A 23,462-nucleotide genomic window follows, 5' to 3' on the forward strand; every position below is an offset into this window, starting at 1 on the left:
TGAACAGAAGTCGTCTGGCAATCGGGCCGCTGCTGGCGACCGACCAACCGCAGAATTGGCAAATACCAACTAGATGGCAAATTGTTGATTCCGATCTGGTGACAAACGGCTGTTGAAAAGGTTTCCACAACTGCTGATGGAATTACTTTCCAAATGCAATAAATCTCCATCGGTGGAATTAGTTTTACGAGCCGATTCTTTGATGTTTTGATGACCTGTTGAAGTTTGGTTTCAATTTGATCAGCTGCCAGAAGTTCATGATGACGGAAACGTTTAACTGAATTTAACGTCCAGGCAGGCACAATTTTCCCATATGTTTGGATGATGTGCCGCTGTTGAGCCTAACCCCGTTCTGAAAGCCAAAACCTCGAAATCTTATCCAAGGTCATAATTGTAATTTTGCTTTTCAAAAAATTTATAACTTTTTTTTATAGAAATTAAGTCCCGAATATCGAATTTCAATAAAATAATTTTACGCTTGCTAAATCGCCCAGATTACTTAAGGGGGGGGGGGCTAGGGTCTAACACTTTCAAAAAATCGATTTTTTTATTTTTTTTATTTTCTTATTGTAAAACTTTTCAAGAATAATGTGCCAAATTTTCAAGTCAATTGAAGCAAAACTGTAGAAATTATAGGCCTTTATCTCCTCCTATCTAATACTGCAAGAAAGCAAGAGCAGAAACTTCAAACGCGTTTTTCTCGAAAGCACATTTTTAAAGTCCGTGGACATCGTCATTTGAAAACTACTTCACCGATTCTTTTCCAATTTGGAACATATTTTCTACATATAAAATACCAGACCCCAACGTTTTTCTTTTTTTTTTACTTTGGGGAGATTTTACAGATGAAAAATGGCGGATTTTTTCGTGAAAAATCGTAGTTTTTACTTCGAACAGCCACAAAAATTTCATAAAAAAATTTTTAAGTCAAATAAAAACGTTGGGGTCCAGAAAAACATCTATTAAAAATATTTTGCTCTGATTTTTTGACTTCAGTTGATTCTGTGCTGAGATACAGTGTCCACCGCAAATCCTGTTTTCTAAAAGGCATCCTCGAAAGTGCTCCGTCACCGGCTCATTTTTCAATATTTTTCTACGAAAAAATTACTAAATGTTCTTTTAAAAATGCTTTGTATAATGCAAAAAATTTGAATACATTTGTTTGAACGATAGCTCTAGAAAAAAAATCGTGAAAATAGTGTTTTTTATACCCGTTAGACCCTACCCCCCCTTAAGTTGCAAAATGAAACAAAAAATTAAATTTAGTTATAAAAGTTTAGTATTTGCGTCTAAATTTTTCGAGTGAATTTAATTAAAACGAATGTGAATTATTTTCTGAAATCTGAAAATGGGATTTAAAATTGACTGGTGTTTTTTGATAAAAAGAAGTCAAGTGATTTTCTTCATAATTTTCATTGCCCGCTGAAAACTATCGAGCAATTCTTTCTGCTATACCAAAAATGTTCGAGAGCATAATTTACGACCAGATGTACCCATGGCTTGAAAGAAAGATGTTCAGCATGGATTTTTAAAAAAGCGATCTACTGTGACGAATTTAGCAGAATTTGTTTCCCGCACTTCTCAATGGATGACGCAGGGTTCGCAAGTTGATGTCATATATACAGACATGTCTGAAGCTTTTGACGTTATAAACATTAAAGCTCTTCTATCAGTGCTGTACAAAAATGGGATCACCGGTGTTAGTCTACAATGGATACGTTCGTACCTGATGGAAAGAGTTCAGTTTGTAAAACTTGGGAACGCGAGATCCAGCGTATTCCTGGTCAACAGCGGCGTACCTCAAGGGAGTCACTTGGGACCCCTACTTTTTATAACTGTAATGAACGAGCTCCCCGATGTGCTGCGTGACGTGTTTGTGCTGATCTACGCGGATGATTTGAAAATGTTCCTTCCTGTTCGGTATCCCAAGGATTGTATGGTTCTACAGAATGCGCTTAACAAAGTTTCTGAGTGTCGCAGCCATTTTGGTTTGAAAATCAATGCCTCAAAATGCAGCGTGATCAACTTTTCAAGGAAAATGAACAACATAGTGCACGATTATTGTCTTGAAAAAAACTGTTCCGTAGCAAGAAAATTCTCAGTGAAAGATCTAGGCGTAGAGTTGGATGCAAAACTTAGTTTTTCGAAACATATCAAACAAGTCGTTGCCAAAGCCAAATCCATGTACGGTATGGTTAGCAGGATTTATCATGAGTTGGACAATCCTTATACTATCGTCTCGATTTATGTTGGACTTATCCGAACCACTATCGAATATGCCAGTATTGTGTGGCAGCCATACTACAATATTCATAAGAATAGAATCGAAAGAGTTTGAAAACGATTTCTAAGGTACGCCTTGAGAAACCTTGGCTGGCAAGAAGATATGCCAGAATATCGAGCTTTGTGTATGCTGGTTGGCTTGGAATAAAAGGGCATACGTTGAACAGCTAGAATCCCGAGCCTCGGAGCTGCCGACAGACGGAACAGTCGAAGAACAGTGGTGTGGAATCAAGAATGCCTTTATCACGACGAGCCATGGTACTCTCGGTAAAGTTTGTGGAAGACGAAGTGAATGGATGTCGGATGAAACCTGGAGGATGATCGATGATCGGAGAAAGGCGAAAGTCGGAATTGAGCAGGCATGTACCGGGTCAGCCAAAGCAGCCGCCCGCTTACGATATGCGGAGCTGGAAAAGGCAGTTAAACGAGCTTATAGACGAGACAAGAGAGCCTGGACAAACTCCCTAGCCGAAGAGGGAGAAAGAGCCGCCGCCATTGGAGATATCCGATTATTATATGATATTTCTCGCCGCCTTAGTGGTGCAAGGACTAATGCAAGAATGCCGCTGAAAAACCGAGCAGGTCAGCTGCTGACAGATCGAACAGATCAGCTCAAGCGTTGGACTGAGCATTTTGATCAACTTTTTCGAGTTACAAATAGCAATGGCCAACAGAACCCGCAGCTCGAGGCGCCCACAGTAAGTCGCATTAATGGCGTCAACTCGGAAGCGCCCTCGCTGGCTGAAATAGAAGCGGCAATCAAGGACATGAAATCCAACAAAGCGCCTGGAATCGATTGCATTTCTGCTGAAATGCTCAAAGCCGACCCTGTCTTGTCAGCACAAATGTTGCACCGTCTTTTCGCTGACATTTGGGATACTGCAGCATTCCCGGCCGACTGGATGCAGGGTATCCTCGTAAAGGTCCCAAAGAAAGGAGACCTAACAGAGTGCGGTAACTGGCGTGGCATAACTTTGATCTGTACAACCCTCAAAGTACTCTGCAAAGTGATCCTGAACAGGATCCAGGAGAAAATCGACGCTACACTCCGACGGCAACAAGCTGGATTCCGATCCGGACGATCATGTGTGGACCACATCACAACGCTACGAATAATACTGGAACAAATCAACGAATTCCAGGACTCTCTTCTGCTGGTGTTCGTTGATTTCGAAAAAGCATTTGACCGACTGAACCACGAAAACATCTGGGCTGCTCTTAGACGACGAGGGGTCCCAGAGAAACCAGTCCATCTCATCGAAGCACAGTACGACGCATTTTCGTGCAAGGTCTTGCACGAGGGTGTCTTGTCCGAACCAATCCCGGTAACTGCTGGAGTGAGACAAGGATGTATTTTGTCACCGCTGCTTTTTCTCATCGTAATGGATGAGATCTTGACTGGATCGATTGACTGTAGACCAAACCGAGGATTGTCGTGGAATCCTTCAACCATGGAGAACTGAACGACCTTGACCTGGCAGACGATATTGTTTTGCTCGCCCAAACACAACAAGACATGCAGAGCAAACTCGACGACCTCACCGAAAGCTCCAAGGCAGCAGGTCTCAAAATCAATGTCGGAAAGACCAAGTCGATGGAAATCAATACAGAAAATCGTTCCAATTTCGTGGTAGCTGGACAACAGGTTGAGACAGTGGAGTGCTTCCAGTATCTTGGTAGCCAGATTACGCCTGATGGTGGTTCCAGGAAAGACATCGAAACCCGGATTAGAAAGGCCCGATTTGCGTTTGCGAGTCTCCGAAACATCTGGCGGTCACGCCAGATCTCTCTACGAACTAAGATCCGAATCTTCAACTCAAACGTCAAATCCGTATTGCTGTACGGGTGCGAAACTTGGTGCACATATGCGGTGACGACGCGAAAACTGCAAGTTTTTGTGAATCGCTGCCTGCGGAACATCATCCGCGCTTGGTGGCCTGGCAACTGGATCTCAAACGTTGAACTTCATCGCCGGTGTCATAAAAAGGCGCTAGAAATCGAGATTCGGGAACGTAAGTGGAGATGGATTGGGCACACGCTGTGAAGAGATGAAAACGAGATTTGCAGAGAGGCGCTTGACTGGAATCCAGATGGGCATCGAAGAAGAGGCAGGCCCAAAAGCTCGTGGCGGCGAAGTCTAGCCGCTGAAATCCGCACAGTTGACGAGAACCTTGGCTGGCAGCAAGTGAAGACACTGTGTGCATTTTCCCGTTAAAATCTAAGAATTCAACAAATTTATGCCGACCGTTCTCAAAAACGGGCGCCTGGAGACAAGTAGTTTCTGACTAAGTTTGTAGAACTTGAATCATACTTTAAAACGTGGTATTTAGTTCATGGATCCACTTGCCCCATTTTACCCTAGAAATTCTTAAAATTAAGGAAAAATAAAACTTGAAATTACGATAACTTCGAAAGCCAAGGTCGTACAGGCTAAAAATCTAGTGCAAAATGTGCGTATTGAGTATCGCAATAAATGTTGTGAACATCATATTTATATAAGTTCAAAATTTACAATAGTAAAGTACAAAAAACAAATTTTAAGTATGTTTTAAACTAAAAGCTTTATAACTCTGCACTGAATAGAGATAGAGCTCTTATTATTTCAGCAAAGTATCATATTTTGATGATATCTACAACTTTGTAGAACAAATTTGGTCTCTATCTCTTCAAACAAAAAAATTTATGTTTTTATTTTTATCGTAGCAGGCTGTGGCTTATTTTTGATACTTTCACATTATGGGAAACAATCTTACTAGTAAATGTTATGAAGACATCTATTAGCTAAAATAATAGACAAAAGCACCAGGAAAAAAGTTCCATTTTAGGCCCTTTTGGACCACTGTGCGCTGGCTCCAGATCCCCAGCAGTGGAGATCTTTTATCTCAGCCCTATGCGTCGGTCAATCGGCGTCCGTACAGCACGTACCTTGAAGTCCAAACAATCAAAAAGTGCACTTTTTCAGTCAATAGAAATACTACAAATACATCATTCGCTGCAGAAACTAGTCCTTTTTGTAGATCGGTATTAAAAATGTTTATGAATTAAACCTTAAAATAATTCAATTCATTTTGTATAGAAAGTCCCAAAAACGACGTCAAAAAATTGTCCGTACACTGAGGCCTTTGTCAAATATTAGTCAAGTAAACAGTTATATGTCAGTCTGTCAATTGCAGAAATGTGAGTTGAATTTCAGCAAAGACCATTTCCAGTGGTCTGAGCGATAAATACGGTAAAATGAACTTTATCTAGCATAAATCAGTAGATTTTCGTGTTTCCGGATTTTTTTTTGTGAGAAGCAGACATTTTCTGTTAATTAAATCAACAAAAATTAACAAGAAAATATCTGCTCCTCACAAAAAAATACCCGTTGACATTCGGAAACTGATTGCTGACCTGAAGAATGACGGTAAAAGCTTGTCCGAAATTGCAGGTATAATAAAACGGCCACGATCGTCGGTTCAGTATATCCTTCAGAACTTTAAGAAGACTAACTCCCTGGAGACTACTCCAGGAAGAGACCGCATACTGTAGCTTACGGATCGTCACCATCGCATCATTCTCAGGGAAATCAGTCAGAATCCTAAAATCAGTGTAAATGTAAAGAGTTTAAAAGAATTGAAATTGAATCCGATTTGAACCCCAAACAAAATTATCTTTCAAATGAAGCCTGCAAGATCCCTCATTTTTTTTCTTATGCTTCAAAAAATCTGAACATTTTTCGGATTTATTTTCGAAAGAAATGATTTAAAATGAATAACAAATAATATAAAAGAACTTTAACTCGAACAATAAAATACCCATAGTGATACTTTTTAACTATTCTTTATGTATGCATATTTCAAGCAAAAAAAATTATAGGAATTATTTTGTTATCAAAATCGAACGGTTTTTTTTGTCAACATTTTTTTCACTTATCAAAATAATAATAATTATTATTACTATCATAAACGTAACTTTCATCCAACATTTGAACAGTTTCCAGTTTCCAGTTTCCAGTTTCCAGTTTCCAGTTTCCAGTTTTCAGTTTCCAGTTTCCAGTTTCCAGTTTCCAGTTTCCACTTTCCAGTGTACAGTTTCCAGTTTACAGTTTCCAGTATCCAGTATCCAGTATCCAGTATCCAGTTTCATGTTTCTAGTTCCCATTTCCCAGCTTCCAGTTTCCAGTTTCATGTGTTCAATTTTCAGTTTCCAGCTTCTAGTTTCCAGTTTCAGTTTCCAGTTTCCAGTTTCCAGTTTCCAGTTTCCAGTTTCCAGTTTCTAGTTGTCATTTTCAGTTTCTAGTTTTAAGTTCCCAGTTTCCAGTTTCTAGTTTCCAGTTTCATGTTTCCAGTTTCAAGTTTCCAGTTTCCAGTTTTTAGTTTTCTGTTTACAGTTTCCAGTATTCAGTTTCTAGTTTCCAGCTTCAAGTTTCCAGTTTCTGGTTTCTTATATCCAGTTTCCAGTTTCAGTTTCCAGTTTTCAGTTTCCAGTTTCCAGTTATCAGTCAGTGTACAGACCCAGTTTCCAGTTTTTTGTTCCAGTTCTTAGTTTCAAGTTTCCAGTTTCTAGTTTCCAGTTTCCAGTTTTCTATTTCCAGTTTCCAGTTTCCAATGTCCATTTTCCAGTTTCAAGTTTCCAGTTCAGTTCTAGTTTAGTTCTAGTTCAATTCTAGTTCGGTTTTAGTTCAGTTCTTGTTCTGTTCTTGTTTAGTTCTAGTTTAGTTGTAGTTCAGTTCTAGTTCAGTTCTAGTTCAGGTCTTGTTCTTTTTCAAGTTCTTGTGCTAAATCATGTTCTTTTTTTTCCACTTCAAGCTTAGTTTTAGATATGTTGCTTGTTCTATTTCTGCTCTCATTCATATTTATGTTCTATTTCTAGCTATTATTCTAGGTCTCGACCATATTCTAGCTCTTTTTTATCGTTTTATTCTAGTAGATGTCGACGTCCATTTCTGCTCGCAACAATGCATGATAGATTCTAACTCACTTAAAAATATTTAGTAAATTTACCCTCAAGCATCCCAACCATTCTTCTAACGAACATGAGCTATCGTACTTCCAAAAAAAGAAGCTTAGCGCCATCTGCAAACGTTAGTAAAGCTAATGGAGTTGCAACAAAGTTGCAAAATCACAGTTTACAGTAAATTATCCTGGCCTTTGGCTACTACCCTGCCTGGTTGCCGACATTCGAGGTCGAACGTTCCAAAACGAAAGATAATCCTGCATGTTCGGCCTTCGCCCGTTTTATGACTAAATCAACTCCGAGGATCAGTAATGGTTTCGCCCCCAAAATTGTGGGAAGATAAAAATCCCACAAACGAAAAAAAAACCCATCAGCACATGCACTTGTCTGCATCGGGAAATTATGAGCGAGGTTGGCGTTCGAGCAGCACTAATTTAATGACCCATCATAAATCATTACAGCTGGTCTTGGTGAGAAATTTGATATTAATTTTTTTTTTCTCACTTGAAGTATTGCCACAACCGATAAACAATTGCTTTGTGCTTCCAGTTACAACTTTCTTTCACTGGAAACTACCATATCCTTAAGCTTTTAGCCTACGCGAGGCACTGTTACGTGAATAATGGAATAATCCAGGATCAAAATAAACTCCGAACGTGAATGACTTCAACCGTTAAAAAATTCTTTCAACTAAAACAACCCAGATTATCAAAAATAAACGTCAAGAACAGATTCCACGCTACTGAAATAATTGCCATACAAAATACTTGCACCCGTAAGTTTTATCAACTGCGTATAATTGAAACGAAAATAAATGCTAAACCACCCGTTTTTCCGGGTACCAAATTTCCATTAATTATGCACAGAATGGGTGTCTAGCTAGGTGTGTCCGTGTGTATTTTTAATGTGCACCTCCATAACTAAATGTATGCATGCATGTGTGGTTACGTTTTTCCGGAAAATTGAACTCCTTGTTTGGTGAGCTTTCCAAGCTTTGAAGACCCTTCGAATCGAAACGAAACGCCACCTACTGGAAAGGAAGAGGGCGCGGAAATTCTGGCCAGCTGACCGACCATTTAGTTTGTCATTTGGCGTGTTGACCTGGCCTGGTGCCTGACCCTTGCTTGGCTGGCAGAAGGTGACGTCCTGTGTGGTGCAACTTTGAAGAAAACCAATGGCGCTAATGGAAACATTCACGCAACCGAACGATCACAGCCAAAGGGACGAGGTTATCGAGCAATATTGAAAACATGATTTGGAAGTTCAATTCAAGGTGAAAATTTAAAAAAAATGGGACTGGTTAAATAATTTGTTGTGGATTATAATTATGGACAATATGGAATCAAACAAATATGATAGCAACTATAAAATAAAGTTGAGTCAGAAATAAAATTTTAGACCCTGTCTAGAATCAGAGTTCCATAATATTTTGATTTAACAAAAATTCAAAAAGTCCGACTAAGAAACAGGGATTAAACATTTAAAAATTTCTTGTTTTTCGAGCTTTTGCTTCTCCGAAATGCTACTTCACCACATAGTTATCTTGAATAAGCGGGATGCTACTGTACTTCACTAATACTTTTTCAGCTATATGTAGCCAACAAAGTTTCTGAAATCACTAAAAGCCTTAAATTTCACAGATTTTTAAGCAAATGAGTGGGGGCAAGAATGTATGTGACTTGGTTTCCGGGTGTCCATTGATGTTTTATATGTACGGTTCGAAAAATCTTGAAACAAGAAAATGTCACTATGGGAACAAAATAATCTACCAAGGGAAAAAAAAGTTATGAAACAAACAAGATGTTTTCGGTATAATCGCGCCAGCACTAAATTTACTTCGGTAGCCGGGACGTCCGACGTTTCGACAAAGAAAAAATATGTATACGATTGTCGCAAGACTGTATTTTACTGTCAAAATTTTATTTAAATGCACAATATAAAATCGGTACAAAGCAGACTTTCAAAACCATCTGCTAGCCAAGTTGGTTAGAGAAAACTAGATTTTTTCATTTTGGCGCCCTTGACCTTTGCTCATTATCAAGCACATTTAGATAAAGTAGTATTAACCGTTTTCCAGCCATAATAGTTTACGAGTATTTAAAAAAGGGGACTCTGGTTGATTGTTTTCAAAAATTAAATTTAGTTTAGAGATTACTATTGCTCTGAACCAGGGCCGTAGGAATAACTTACTCATGGGGAAGATTTTGGTAACCCATTTTTTTCTACCACATTTTTTCCTAAACAATGCACGAATAAAAAAAAATCAATTATATATTGTTTTTAAATACAATATGATTAACAAAACGAGTTTGACTCCTTCAAACCTGAAGGTATGAGCCGATTCAAATAGAGAATTATTAAAAAAAAAACTATATGACTTAAAAATACTATATGAATAGTATTTCGTGTAAAATGAAAACTTTTAGAAACACACTTTGAAATATTTCAAACGATGGTCAGGATTTGCATTAAAAACTCTTCTCTAGGAAATTTACTTTCATCGATGGTTGAAATTTTAAAATTTTCAACAAAATCTTGTGAACTTAGCTTAAGAATTCTAGAAGTTCTACCGCACCGGGTAAATCCGGGATATTTTATTTAAAACCTGGAAAATCAGAAATTCTTTTTTCAAATTTTCAAATCAAAGTCCGGGCAATAACCGAGAAAATTTGACAAAAATTCAGGAATTATTCATTAAAAATCCAGAAAATAAATTTGAATCATTATTCTTTTATCGAAAAACATTACCAGACTTTGAATCGTTTTCCAGGCTCCCAAAAACTCATTTTTGTTTATTTCAATAAATCTAGCTTGAAAAAATTCTTTAAGTGACAAAACTTAAAATTATAACTTGAATTTGAATTTAATTTTTTTGTTTAATTTTCCAAAAAAAAATTTGATTGAATCCGGACAAAAACCGGATATTTTCCAACAAAATTTGGGCAACCGGGCCAGGCCGAACCTTTCCCAATTTTTTTTAATATCCGTGCACTTCCAAGTAGAACTGAATAATCTGGCCAGCATAATTTTGCTAATTTGATTTGAGCTTACAAAAAGTTTTTTTAACAACGTCTGTAATTGAAAAAAAAATTAATACAAACATCATATTTTCAATTATTTCTAAAGAAAAATTAAAATTGTTGAAATCAGATTTATGCAATTTCGATCCAAGTTAGAGATTTTTTTTAAAGAGAAGATATACCTATGTTTCTCCATCATCAGTTACCTTTCTCTGAAAATCAAGTCCAGTGGATGGTTTTTTTTAATAAGTTTTTCATAAGACAAAACTTGCAAAATGAACTCAAATTCTTTCTAATTTTTGTCATTTCCAGCTGAATTGTGCAAACGAACTGATTTTGGTTGAATTTTAAAATCTAACTAACAATCATTAAAAGAAGCCTGAGATTTCTTGCATTCCTAACGGAAATACTCATATTGATAATATAATTTTGATTGTTGCACGTTGATTGTTACGAGCAGAATTTGAATTTTTTTTTATACTTTTTATTTGAGAGGGATTACCTTTAGCTTTCACCCTCTTCGTTTAAAAAAAACATGATACTTATCTTAGATTTCATCGTACAATGCACATTTTTTCAGGTATGTCACTAGTTTGTTCACACTTTGTTTTTCGTTTTGAAGTATGGTTGCGAGTTCCTCTGATGCTAGTAAATCAATTCTTCATAGCGAATAATTTCTGCACTCTAACAGTAAATGCTTCACGGTTATAACAACACCACATGTGGAGCATATTGGCGTTTCCTTTCTATCCAGGATGTATTGAAGTGTGATTCTCGTATGTCCGGTCCTCAGCCTAGGGCAAATTTTCTGCTCTTTCCTTAGAACTCGAAATATAAACTTAATGTAAAAATGTGTATGAGTTTCGAAAATCACGAATCAATACAATTTTGATTTTGATTATAAAGAACCAGAAATAAATTACTACCAATAATTGAGATATTTTTTTAAATTTTTTGAAAAACAGTTTTTGAAAAACTTTAGCTGCATTCTGAATCTAGGATAAATTTTCTAGGTTTTGACATCAGTTCTGAGAAGGTAAAGATAGTTACTATCGAATAACCTTCCTCCATCATCCAAATTTGATTAAGAATAACAAATTTTAAAGTATAGAGTAGATGACCTCACTTGCTTTAGATGGACCCTCATGCGGGGTTTTTAAACAAGCTTTTTAACATATTTTTATTTTTATAAAAAATGAAGTTATCAGCAAAAGTGCAAAATTTATTTAAAAAAAACATATTAACACCTGGTATCTTGTTTTATCTTCTATGCATTTCTCAATGATCCCGATTCTTAAACATAAAATTTAGCTCAAATCAAACAAATATTTTTGAAACCGTATAAAATGAGTTTTCCGAAGTTTTATCACGTGTCAGTAAATTGATTTTTCATTTTTGTACAAAGTTTTTTTTTGTTTCGATTATAGTCGTTTTACCATCTTTATGGCATTCGCGACTTTATCAATGTTGCAGTTGGCGGATCGTTATTGAAAAACTATCCGGTACAACTGTGTTCGATGTTTACTCTTGGGCTCGAACTCGCGGACATCGGCTCAGAAGACAACAGACTTGCCAACTGAGCTATATCACAAGCCCGTCCAAAGTTTTGATTTCTTTGTTTATAGTAGGGAAGAGTGTGGTAACGTGGGCCACTTTGAATATCTCAGATGTATGTTGAGATAAAAATCTCAATCCAACTGTCATCGTCGTCGCTTTGTGTAAACATATTTTTCTATATGTTGTTGACTCAAATACGCGGCGCATGCTTCTTTTATTCATCAAGTTTAAAAAAGTAAAAAAAACCTACATAATTAAACAAGCGCCCGCTAATTGCATCGATGGTGATCCTAATGTTTACAACAAAAATATGCTCAAAGGCTTATGATCTTATTTTTTTTATGTTCTTTCACGTGGAAAAGGAATTTCTAATGGAACATCAATAAGTCATACAAACGCAACCAATTTTCAAATCATAGCATGTGGGGAATCGTGGGCCACACATCTTGGGCCACCTATATTTTTATGTTTTTATACACATGCAGAACTGCGAAATACGTTTTCCCATCTGTAAAGTTTTCTTATGCCAAAGGAAGAGTTATGAAAAATATTTTACCCATCCTATGTAAGGAATTTCGCGAGCCAGATTTTCGAATCTATTCGATCATACACAACTCTCTTTTTTATTTCATCATCTGAAATTGCTTTAAAATAACGAACAGAATTTTGAAATTATAGTTTTGGGTCAACTCATAAACTTTGCATGTTATTTGGTCAATTTGAAATTAGTGGCCCACGAATCCCCACCATTTTTTAATACTAAAAAAATATTGTTTTTTTTTTAAACAGTCAGGACTTGATTATTGAATTACTGAATTCATATTACTCTTTTTAGCATTTCATATCTACTTTTCCACCGAGTTCATTCGATTTATTTGGTAGAAATTTTCAAAATTATTCCCCGCAAATTTTGAATTATCTTTGGATTTCTCTTTATTTCTCAAGTTTCGATTTAGTGTAATGTGTTTTTCAAAGAAAAAAAGAGTTTTGGGGAAGTTTGAACATTATTATTTTGTAGTTTCATTGGTTTCTTCATCCTTATTTTCTGATTTAGGTATTTAGGTCATATTTTAATTTTCAAACTCGTAGAACAAGTGCACTTAAGCACAAAATATTAAATTCTTAATTTAATTAAAGCTTTACCAAAAAAAATCATATTTAAGTTTCACATTTATTAGAATTTTATTCATTTTAAACTTTTAAAGACATTTTTCACAATATTTGTCAGCTTATGTTCGAGAAATTTAGTTTATGTTCGGGAAATTTTTTACAGCGTTTCGTTATTTTTACACATTAAGGACAGCTAAGAGAATAAATACTGAAACCACCGGCTATCGGAAACGTATATCTCCCAAACCACTGCACCAAATCTTACAAATAAAGTATCTTTTAACTACCAAAACGGTTGTGTTAAAATTTTGCGTATAGTTTATGAGTTGAATTTATACCATTTCAGTTGTGCTGCAAATTGAAACACAGTTTTGGCGAACGAAAAAAACAAAATAACTCTGAGAATATTAGATAGAATCAAGACTTAAGTAGCAATGTAACTGTTAAAAATCTCGCGTGAGGACGAATGCAAAGTTGTTGAAATTACTATTTAAATAAACCAAATTCAATTGAAAAGAGATATCTCTGATTTGATCCGTAATGTGTTGAAATTAGTTTTCAAAATATTTTTCAACTAGAACTATTTTGATTTTTTCAGTGTCTTTCTTAATTTTTACTGTGTTTTTAGTTGTTTTAATGTGGCAGCTTTCCAATATCTTCAATTTTTCCTGGTTGTTTCCCCTGTCGATAATCCTGGCTCCTTCGATGTCGAAATGGTGGTGCGTGGTGATTTCGTGATCCAGAAGTGCAGTTTGTTGGCTCAGCTTTGCGATTGGGTAGTCTGCTTTAGTGTATCCAAGTTCCCATAAACGTTTTAATGCGTTTGTTTGACATCGATGTTGGGACATTCGCTGCTTCAGTTTCCCGCTAGTAAAATATATTTATCAATAACGAAGCACTGCTTATAGTTTTTCTCATTCCTTTTGATTCGTAATAATAGAAGAAAACAAAAATATTATTACGGCCAACTATACAATATATTTAAAGAGCATCACGATTTACATCTTTTTTGGATTTCCTGAAAATTTCACCATTATATACAACAGATCTTAGTTTAAAAAACACACGTTGTGCCTTTATTTGTTAAAGTAATTATGTAAATGAGAAACGCTTTAAAAAAACAAAATACTTTTTTATTTAAAAAATGTAGAACTTTTCAACTCAAATCCATTAGTCAACTCGAATTGTTCAATAACACACAAGAGTACATTGAAATTATTTCGGCTTTTCAAATTGAATATTTGTTTACATCTTCATTAGTAAACGTTTTTATGAATAATCAATAATAACAACACTGTTATTCAGTTTGTAGACTATGCTGAAAACCTCGGAGCAATTTTCGAACGGGATCTTTCTTAGAATCGACATATTAATGCTCAATGCTGTAAAATTTTCGGTGCGCTGCGTCTTTATAAAATTGAATCTTTTTAGAACCTATGTTTATCCTCTATTTATTTGCGGTGATTATCTTCATTCCAATGCTTTAGAAAGATCCGTTTATAGGATGCGTAGACTTTAAGCATAAAATCAATAATATCGTTTTCCTTTTGTTTCTCTTAAACTGAATCAGAGAGTACGAAATTGTCAATGATCATTTGCCTTATTCAAGATTTAAGTTTATCAATATTGTGCAAATTGATTGAATATGTTTTTTTAATGGTTAAAATGTTTTAAAATTACTAGATTCACTTACTTTTTCTGAAAATTGTTTTTACCATATCCCATGCCAATAAATGAGGACAGCTCAATCATGTTGAAAATGGTTAAGGCAATTCAGAGCTAGACAGTTTTTAATTTGCCGAAACGATGCATGTTTATATTGATATTTACAAAGGTTTTTCTTCGCGTCAAGTTATCAAAGTCTATTCTATTTATTGCTATTCGTTTGGGCGACCATATTGCGATAGATCTCTTCTCTACGATTATCCAAATTAGTTTTTTAACAGAAGTGAGTCAATCTATGAAGCATTCTATTAAAATATAGTTCGTTTGTCTAGGAGTTTGTGATATAGCTCAGTTGGCAAGTCAGTTGCCGCCTGAGCAAATGTCCGTGAGTTCGAGCTCATGAGTTAATATCGATCACAGTTGTACCAGGATAAGTTTTTAAATGACTGTCCGCCAACTGCATCGTTCATATAAGTCGCGAATGACGTAGATGTAAAAAAAACTTTAATCGAAACAAAGAAAAATTGTTCGTTTGTCTATGTCCGCAGAATTGACGACGACTCCAGTGTGTAGTTTTTCCGTATAAACACTCGTCCTGCTTACGTGAACATTGGACCTCGAAGTACAGGTGACGCCTAGTTGACACGGCAACAAGATTAATATGATAATTGAAGGGGTGTTTGTTATCCGGAACAGCGAACGAATTACAGCAAACGGACGCCAGTCTGGTTAGAGGTATAAACGGTTTGCTCTGGAACTGCCCTCGTTTACTTTTTTTCTAAATTTAATTCATCATCGGAACAATTTATGAGTCTTTTTTTTGCAGAGTGCAAATGAAATGGTCATTTAAATGTCCAAACGGTTAAATATGGGCTTGTTTGTAGGACGTACATAAATAATGGTAGCAAACTGTTTTTGTTAAGAAATTGTTTCCACTTGTGAGCTGTTAGTTTTATATTTTAAAAACCTACATAAAAATGTAGTTATTATCCTTTGGATTTTGATTTTTTTTTTTTTAGATTTTCAAGAGTCAAAAACGTTCGAAACCTTAAAGGAACAACAAAGCTTAAAAATGTTAAGGCTATTATCCTTTCGCGAGATAAGGATACCATTCTGCGTTCGGTTGGCTCCATCAGAGAACCGAAAAATCGAAGCATAATTTCACGTCCTGCTGTTATCGGCATTTATTGCCGAATCGAAAATGTGCAGAAGAAAACTGCCAACGGAGCAAGATCGAGAAAGCAATGTGCCCATAAAAATGTGGAACAAGTGGTCCTGCTGGGATGGAAAAGCACCACACCACACCATATCATTATGTCATCGGAATGGGACGGAAAATGTGAAATGTGAAAGAGCACCCTGTGTACGACGACTTTATGATACCAGCAGCTACGTCCTCTGCTTCATCGACTTTCCAATCCATACTTTTCCATCTGTTCCTAGGACCACCTGTTCAGTTGCTGGTTTTTTCTACAATATTTGTAACCTGGTTCAACTTTTCGAAATTCTGAAGATTTTGACCTATTCTCGATTTTTTGTATCAGTTTGGGAGAATATTAAGAAAAATTGTTGAGATCAAAATTTTAATAACACTTTAATCATGAATCAATCTAGCAAATATAAGAAAAAAAGGAGAAAATGTCTACATAAACCAGGAGCCAAAACTGTGAAAGCTTTTTGGCGTATAGCTTCGATTTGATTGTGATGATTTTTCTTTGGTCACATTACGCTTCGTTTTCGGTTTGCCCACATTTCAACGGGAGCTTTGCATGGCTCATCGTTTCATACACAATTCGCCAAAGAAGTAAAGTCACATCCCCAGAAAGTAATCTAGCCAGAAAAAAATCTGGTCCCCACCGCGCCACCGACATACATTAACCATAAAAGATTGGGGTATGGATATTGATTTCGAAATACGTCTTTGGCTAACACGCGTCAGCAACATTCGGGGGCGAGACATCGTTTCGTTCTCTGCTGGAGAATAGATTTTTGGCGCGAAAAATTGACACGTGTTGGAGCGTGCTGAATAAAGTAGAGGAGTGAGAACATTTTACTACTGCATCGGAGCGTAGGAAGAAAAGGAAAAAACAGTCACCGTGTTTGATGTTTTTTCTTTGGAATTCTAATTCAAAATCAGTCAATCGGTAGAAATTTGAATACAGTAGAAAGTGAAATTCCTATTGAAGGCCTCAAGGTTAATGAAAAGGAAGCTGATTAATTTTAACCATTTTCACATAAAAATATAGATAAAATTATCACTTAAATGTGACCAATCTTAATAAACGATCTCAATAAATTATTGAAATAAAATCCATAAGTTGCAGACCAACCAACGATTGATTTCATCAGTGCACAGTGGTGCAGAACATCAATCTAGCTGTACGAAATTAATAGCGCCCAGGGATGAAGAGATAGACATTTGATGTCTTCAGCAACATTGTTCAGTTTTACATGGAGCATATTCTTGTATCAAAATTTTTGCCGAGGGGTCCACCAATAGCGAGATAAAAATGCTAACTTTTTTGTTTTTCAAATTAGGGCTTTGATGTCTTCGACAAAGTTGTTTATCTGATCAAAATACATAAGTTTGTTGAAGATGTCAAAGTTCTATCACATCACCCTCAGGAGTTACTGTCAAAGTAAAAAAAATCTCTTGAAAAAACAGTTTTTTGAACCTGACACGTTGTAGATTGGATAAAATGGTTCGCTGTCTTTGAAACAAAGTTGTAACAAGCCACGATCTACAATTGTCTCATACATTATGATGGGTTTAGAAGTTGCTGAAGCTCTATAGAAAGCATTTAGTGTATTTTATTGGCAATTTTGGAAGGCTCGTCCATCGAAAAGTGCACATTTTCGCATCACCCCCTTTTTTGTGATTATTTTTGATGATAAGCGGAACCATTTCCATTTGAAATTAGCGGGGAAATCGGTGGAACTAGTAGAGATTTGAATGATTGAAAATACACATTTCATGTAAAAATTACCTATTTTGCTTATAGAAAAAACGTTAAAAAAATTTAATTTATTGATAAAGTGTTGCTGTTTTCTTTTATATATTTTGTTTAATTAAAAGGCATTTAAATTCGATTAAAACTTATGACTCAACGAAAAGACAAAAGCAAATTGCATGTAAGATTAGTTACTTGGATACAGTTACTTGGAACCAGTTGAAGCAGTTATATTGTAATGGCAAAATTCTATTATTCATTTATATGATATCAAATACTAATTTAGTGCTCTACCAAATTTAACAGATCCATTCATTTTTTTGGGGTTTAAATGATTTGAAAAATTAAATTTAAATGTCTTTTAATCAAACAAAATATATAAAAGAAAACAGCAACACTTTATCAATAAATTAAATTTTTTTAACGTTTTTTCTATAAGCAAAATAGGTAATTTTTACATGAAATGTGTATTTTCAATCATTCAAATCTCTACTAGTTCCACCGATTTCCCCGCTAATTTCAAATGGAAATGGTTCCGCTTATCATCAAAAATAATCACAAAAAAGGGGGTGTTGCGAAAATGTGCACTTTTCGATGGACGTGCCTTCCAAAATTGCCAATAAAATACACTAAATGCTTTCTATAGAGCTTCAGCAACTTCTAAACCCATCATAATGTATGAGACAATTGTAGATCGTGGCTTGTTACAACTTTGTTTCAAAGACAGCGAACCATTTTATCCAATCTACAACGTGTCAGGTTCAAAAAACTGTTTTTTCAAGAGATTTTTTTTACTTTGACTGTAACTCCTGAGGGTGATGTGATAGAACTTTGACATCTTCAACAAACTTATGTATTTTGATCAGATAAACAACTTTGTCGAAGACATCAAAGCCCTAATTTGAAAAACAAAAAAGTTAGCATTTTTATCTCGCTATTGGTGGACCCCTCGGCAAAAATTTTGATACAAGAATATGCTCCATGTAAAACTGAACAATGTTGCTGAAGACATCAAATGTCTATCTCTTCATCCCTGGGCGCTATTAATTTCGTACAGCTAGATTGATGTTCTGCACCACTGTGCAGTGTAATAACTCAAGAAGCAAAATTAAGAAGTCAAGAGCGTCCAAAGAGTCCAGAAATTAAAAAAAAAAAAACAAAACGTCAAGAAAGTCGAGATAACCAAAGAAGTAAAAAAAAAGTCAAAATAGTCAAGTAAGTCAAAAAAGTCAAGGAATTCAAGAAAAACAAGTCAAGAAAGTCGAGAAAGTTAAGAAACCAAGAAAGTCAACAAATTCAAGAAAGTAAAAGATGTCAAGAAAGTCTAGAAAGTCGAGAAAGTAATGAATGTCGAAAAAGTCAAGAAAGTTGAGTAAGTCAAGAAAGTCAAGAAAGGCAAGAAAGTCAAGAAAGTCAAGAAAGTCGAGAAAGTCGAGCTGTCAATAAAGTCAAGAAAGTCAATCAAGTCCAGAAATTCGAGAAAGTCAAGAAAGTCAAGAAAGTCAATCAAGTCAAGAAATTCAAGAAAGTCGACAAAGTCATGAAAGTCAAAAAAGTCGAGAAAGTCCAGAAAGTCAAGAAAGTCGAAAAAGTCAAGAAAGTCAAGAAAGTCAAGAAAGTCAAGAAAGTCAAGAAAGTCAAGAAAGTCAAGAAAGTCAAGAAAGTCAAGAAAGTCAAGAAAGTCAAGAAAGTCAAGAAAGTCAAGAAAGTCAAGAAAGTCAAGAAAGTCAAGAAAGTCAAGAAAGTCAAGAAAGTCAAGAAAGTCAAGAAATTCAAGAAATTCAAGAAAGTCAAGAAAGTCAAGAAAGTCAAGAAAGTCAAGAAAGTCAAGAATGTCAAGAAAGTCAAGAAAGTCAAGAAAGTCAAGAAAGTCAAGAAAGTCAAGAAAGTCAAGAAAGTCAAGAAAGTCAAGAAAGTCAAGAAAGTCAAGAAAGTCAAGAAAGTCAAGAAAGTCAAGAAAGTCAAGAAAGTCAAGAAAGTCAAGAAAATAAAGAATGTATAAAATGTCAAGAAATCAAAAATTTCAAGAAATCAAAAATTTCAAGTAAGTCAAGAAAGTCGAGAAATTCGAGAAAGTCAAGAATGTAAAAAAAAAAATCAAATCAAGAAAGTCAGAAGGTCAAGAAATTCAAGAAAGACAAGTCTGAAAAGTAAAGAAAGTTATGAAAGTCAAGAAAGCTTAAATAAAATGCGAAAGGAGGGAGCCAAGAAAGGATTCAGAGTCATAATGTCTTATGAGTCTCAAGAATCTCAAGAGTCTTAGATATGTATCTCTGGAGTTTTAGAATTTTCCTAATTCCTTATAGTTTTCTTGTTTTGTTTCGATTTAGTCGTTCACTATCTTTTTGGCTTTCACGACTTTATATCAACGTTGTAATTAGCGGTCAGTTATTAAGAAACTTTACCCGGTAACCTTGTGTTCGATGTTTACTTTTAGCTTTGAATTTGCGAGCATTGGCTTAGAAGGCAATTGACCTGAAAACTGAGCACAAGCACAAGCCCTAAGAATCTTATAATTCTCAAGAACCTCAACAGTTTGAAGACATCTAAGAGTCTGAAGAGTTAAGAGGCCACAAAAATCTTCAAAATCTCAAAAGTCATAAGAAAAGTATCTTATCTCAAGAGTCTCAAAAGTTATAAGATTTTAAAGAATGTAAAAAGTATCTCTGTCTGAAAAATTGCAAGAGTTTCTACAATTTCAATGGTCTCCTGAGTCTCAAGAGACACAAAAATATTAAGTGTCGCAAGAGTTCCTAGTATATCATGGTTTTCAAACGTCTTAAAGGTTTTATAAATCTAAAAACAGTCAGAAATCTTAAATATCCCAAACATTACAAAAATCTCAACAGTTTAATTCCAAAATGTTGTACATTACGAGTTTAAAGAGTATCAAGGTTTTTCAAGACTTTTTAGGGCTGAAAAAGTTTCAAGATTTTGAAGAATCACAAAATTTCAAGATTTTCAAGTGTCTCAACTGTATGAGGATTTTTTTCAAATAAGTTGTATTTTGAGGGCCTTTAACTTCTGAGGAACCTCAATGTCTTAAAGCTCTTAAGAGTCTCAAATACCCTTAATTATCTGAGGAATTCCTTAAAATTATGACTCAAGAATTTCAATCGAATTAAGGGTCTTAAGCGTTACAAAAATCTTAAAGTGCTCAAGAGACTCAATAGATTTAAGAGCAAGTTTCTTTAGATTCAAAACTCTCAATTTTCTCAGAGGCATCAGGAATCTTAAACCTTTTAAGAGGGTCAAGTTTATCTATAATCTTAAAAAAACTCAATGCTCCAGAGTCTGAGTGCAGAATCCACAGTCCACAGTCCAGGGTTCACAGTTCAGATTTCAGAGCTACGGGTTTAGAATTGAAACTTTGAAGTCTAGGAATATCCAGAGTCCAGAGTCCAGAGTCCAGAGTTCAGAGTCCAGAGTCCAGAGACCCAAGTCCAGAGTCCAGAGTCCAGAGTCTAGAGTCTAGAGTCCAGAGTAGAAAGTCAAGAGTGCAGTATTTAGAGTCCGGAGTCCAGAGTTCACAGTTCAGAATTCAGAGCTCAGGGTTAAGAATTTAAAGTTCAAAGTCCAGGAGGATCCTGAGTCTAGAGTCCAGAGTCCAGAGTCCAGAGTCCAGAGTCCAGAGTCCAGAGTCCAGAGTCCAGAGTCCAGAGTCCAGAGTCCAGAGTTCAGAGTCCAGAGTCCAGAGTCCAGAGTACAGAGTCCAGAGTCCAGTGTCTCGAGAACAGAGTCCAAAGTACAGAGTCCAGAGTCCAGAGTCCAGAGTTCAGCGCTAGATTCTAGATTCCAGAGTCCAAAATCGAGAGTTCAATGTCCAGAGTCCAGAAGCCAGAGTCAAGGGTCCAGAGTCAAGAGTCCAGAGTGCAAAGTTCAAAGTCCAGAGTCCGAATTCCAGAGTCCAAAGGCCAGAGTCCAAAGTATAGAGTCCAGAGCCCAGAGTTCAAAATCTAGATTCCATAGTCCAGAGTCCAAAATCAAGAAGTCCAGAGTCTAGAGTCCAAAGTCCAGAGTCCAAAGTCCAGGGTCAAGAGTCCAGAGTCCACAGTTCAGAGTACAGAGTCCAGAGTTCAGAGTCCAGAGTCCAGAATCCAGAATCCAGAGTCCAGAGTCTAGAGTCCAGAGCTCAGAGTCGAGAGTTCAGTATCCAGACTACAGAGTCCAGAATACAAAACCAAAAGTTCAAATTCCAGAGTCCAAAGTACAGAGGCCAAAGTCCAAAGTTTATAGTCCAGAGCCCAGAGTTAGAAATCTAGATTCCATAGTCCAGAGTCCAAAATCAAGAGATCAGAGTCCAGAGTCCAGATTCCAAAGTCCAGGTTCAAGAGTCCAGAGTCCGGAGTTCAGAGTCCAGAATCCAGGGTCCAGAGTCCAGAGGCCAGAGTCCAGAGTCCAGAGTCCAGAGTCCAGAATCCAGAGTCCAGAGTCTAAGGTCCAGAGTTCAGAGTCCAGAGTTCAGTATCCAGAATACAGAGCCCAGAGTACAAAATCAAGAGTTCAGAGTCCAGAGTTCAAAGTTCAGAGTTCAGAGTCCTGAGTCCAGAGTCCAGAGTCCAGAGTCCAGAGTCCAGAGTCCAGAGTCCAGAGTCAAGAGTCAAGAGTCCAGAGTCCAGAGTCTTGAGTCTAAATTTTAGAGTAGAAAGTCTAGAGTGCAGTTTTCACAGTCCAGAGTCCAGAGTTCACAGTCCAGAATTCAGAGCTCAGCGTGAAGAATTTAAAGTTTAAAGTTCAGGAGGATCCTGAGTCCAGAGTCCAGAGTCCAGAGTCCAGAGTCCAGAGTCCAGAGTCCAGAGTCCAGAGTCCAGAGTCCAGAGTCCAGAGTCCAGAGTCCAGAGTCCAGAGTCCAGGGTCCAGAGTCCATAGTCCAGTGTCCAGAGTCCAGAGTCCAGAGTTCAGAGTCCAGAGTCCAGAGTTCAGAGTCAAGAGTCCAGAGTCCAGAGTCCAGAGTGCAGAGACTAGAGTCCAGACTCCAGAGTCCACAGTCCAGTGTCCATAGCCCAGAGTCCAGAGTTCAGAGTGCAGAGTCCAGAGTCCAGAGTACAGAGTCCAGAGTCCAGTGTCTTGAGACCAGAGTCCAAAGTACAGAGTCCAGAGTCCAGAGTCCAGAGTCCAGAGTCCAGAGTCCAGAGTCCAGAGTCGAATGACAATCGTTAAAAAAAACTTCAGAGTTCAGGTTGGAGAGTTCACAGTCTTGAGATCAGAGTCCAGAAACCAGAATTCAAAATTAGAATCGAAGGAGTTAAGTGTCAAAATTAACCGAATAAATTGAAGTCAAGAGTCGAAAGTCTTGAGAACAGAATCCTGACTCCAGATTCGAAAGCCTCAAGTCGAGAGTCAACAGTCGAGAGTTAACAATCGAGAGTTGCGAGTCCAGTTACTAGAGTGAGGACTTTTGAATTCATTAGTTGAAAGTCGAGAGTTTACATTCGAGAGTCGAGTGTTGAGCGTTGAGAGATAATAGTTCAAACCCGTGAGTCGAGAGGCGAAAGTAGAGACTCAGAAGTCGAGAGTCGAGAGTGAAGAGTCAAGTATCAAGAGTCAAGAGTCAAGAGTACAGAATTGAGAGTCGAGAGTCCAGAGTCAAAAGTCAAGAACCGAGAGTCTAGAGTCGAGAGTCGAGAGTCGAGAGTCGAATGTTGAGAGTAGAGAGTCAAAAGCCGAGAGTCGAGAGTGAAGAATCAAGAGTCAAGAGTACAGAATTGAGAGTCGAGAGTCGAAAGTCGAGAGTCGAGAGTCGAGAGTCGAGAGTCGAGAGTCGAGAGTCGAGAGTCGAGAGTCGAGAGTCGAGAGTCGAGAGTCGAGAGTCGAGAGTCGAGAGTCGAGAGTCAAGAGTCGAGAGTCGAGAGTCGAGAGTCGAGAGTCGAGAGTCGAGAGTCGAGAGTCGAGAATCGAGTGTCAAGAGTTAAGAATCATGAGTCAACAGTCAAGAGTC

The 23,462-nt window shown here is 36.7% G+C and overlaps 1 protein-coding gene across 14 annotated transcripts in view; it reads right to left on the reverse strand.

Annotated features, from left to right (window-relative positions):
- LOC129751553 (potassium voltage-gated channel subfamily KQT member 1-like) overlaps window positions 1-23,462 on the reverse strand; it is a 705,179-nt gene that overhangs the window by 355,979 nt on the left and 325,738 nt on the right. The gene's annotated exons all lie outside the window — the stretch shown is intronic.

This window comes from Uranotaenia lowii, chromosome 3 (genome assembly GCF_029784155.1).
Source record: "Uranotaenia lowii strain MFRU-FL chromosome 3, ASM2978415v1, whole genome shotgun sequence".
Classification (NCBI taxonomy): domain Eukaryota; kingdom Metazoa; phylum Arthropoda; class Insecta; order Diptera; family Culicidae; genus Uranotaenia; species Uranotaenia lowii.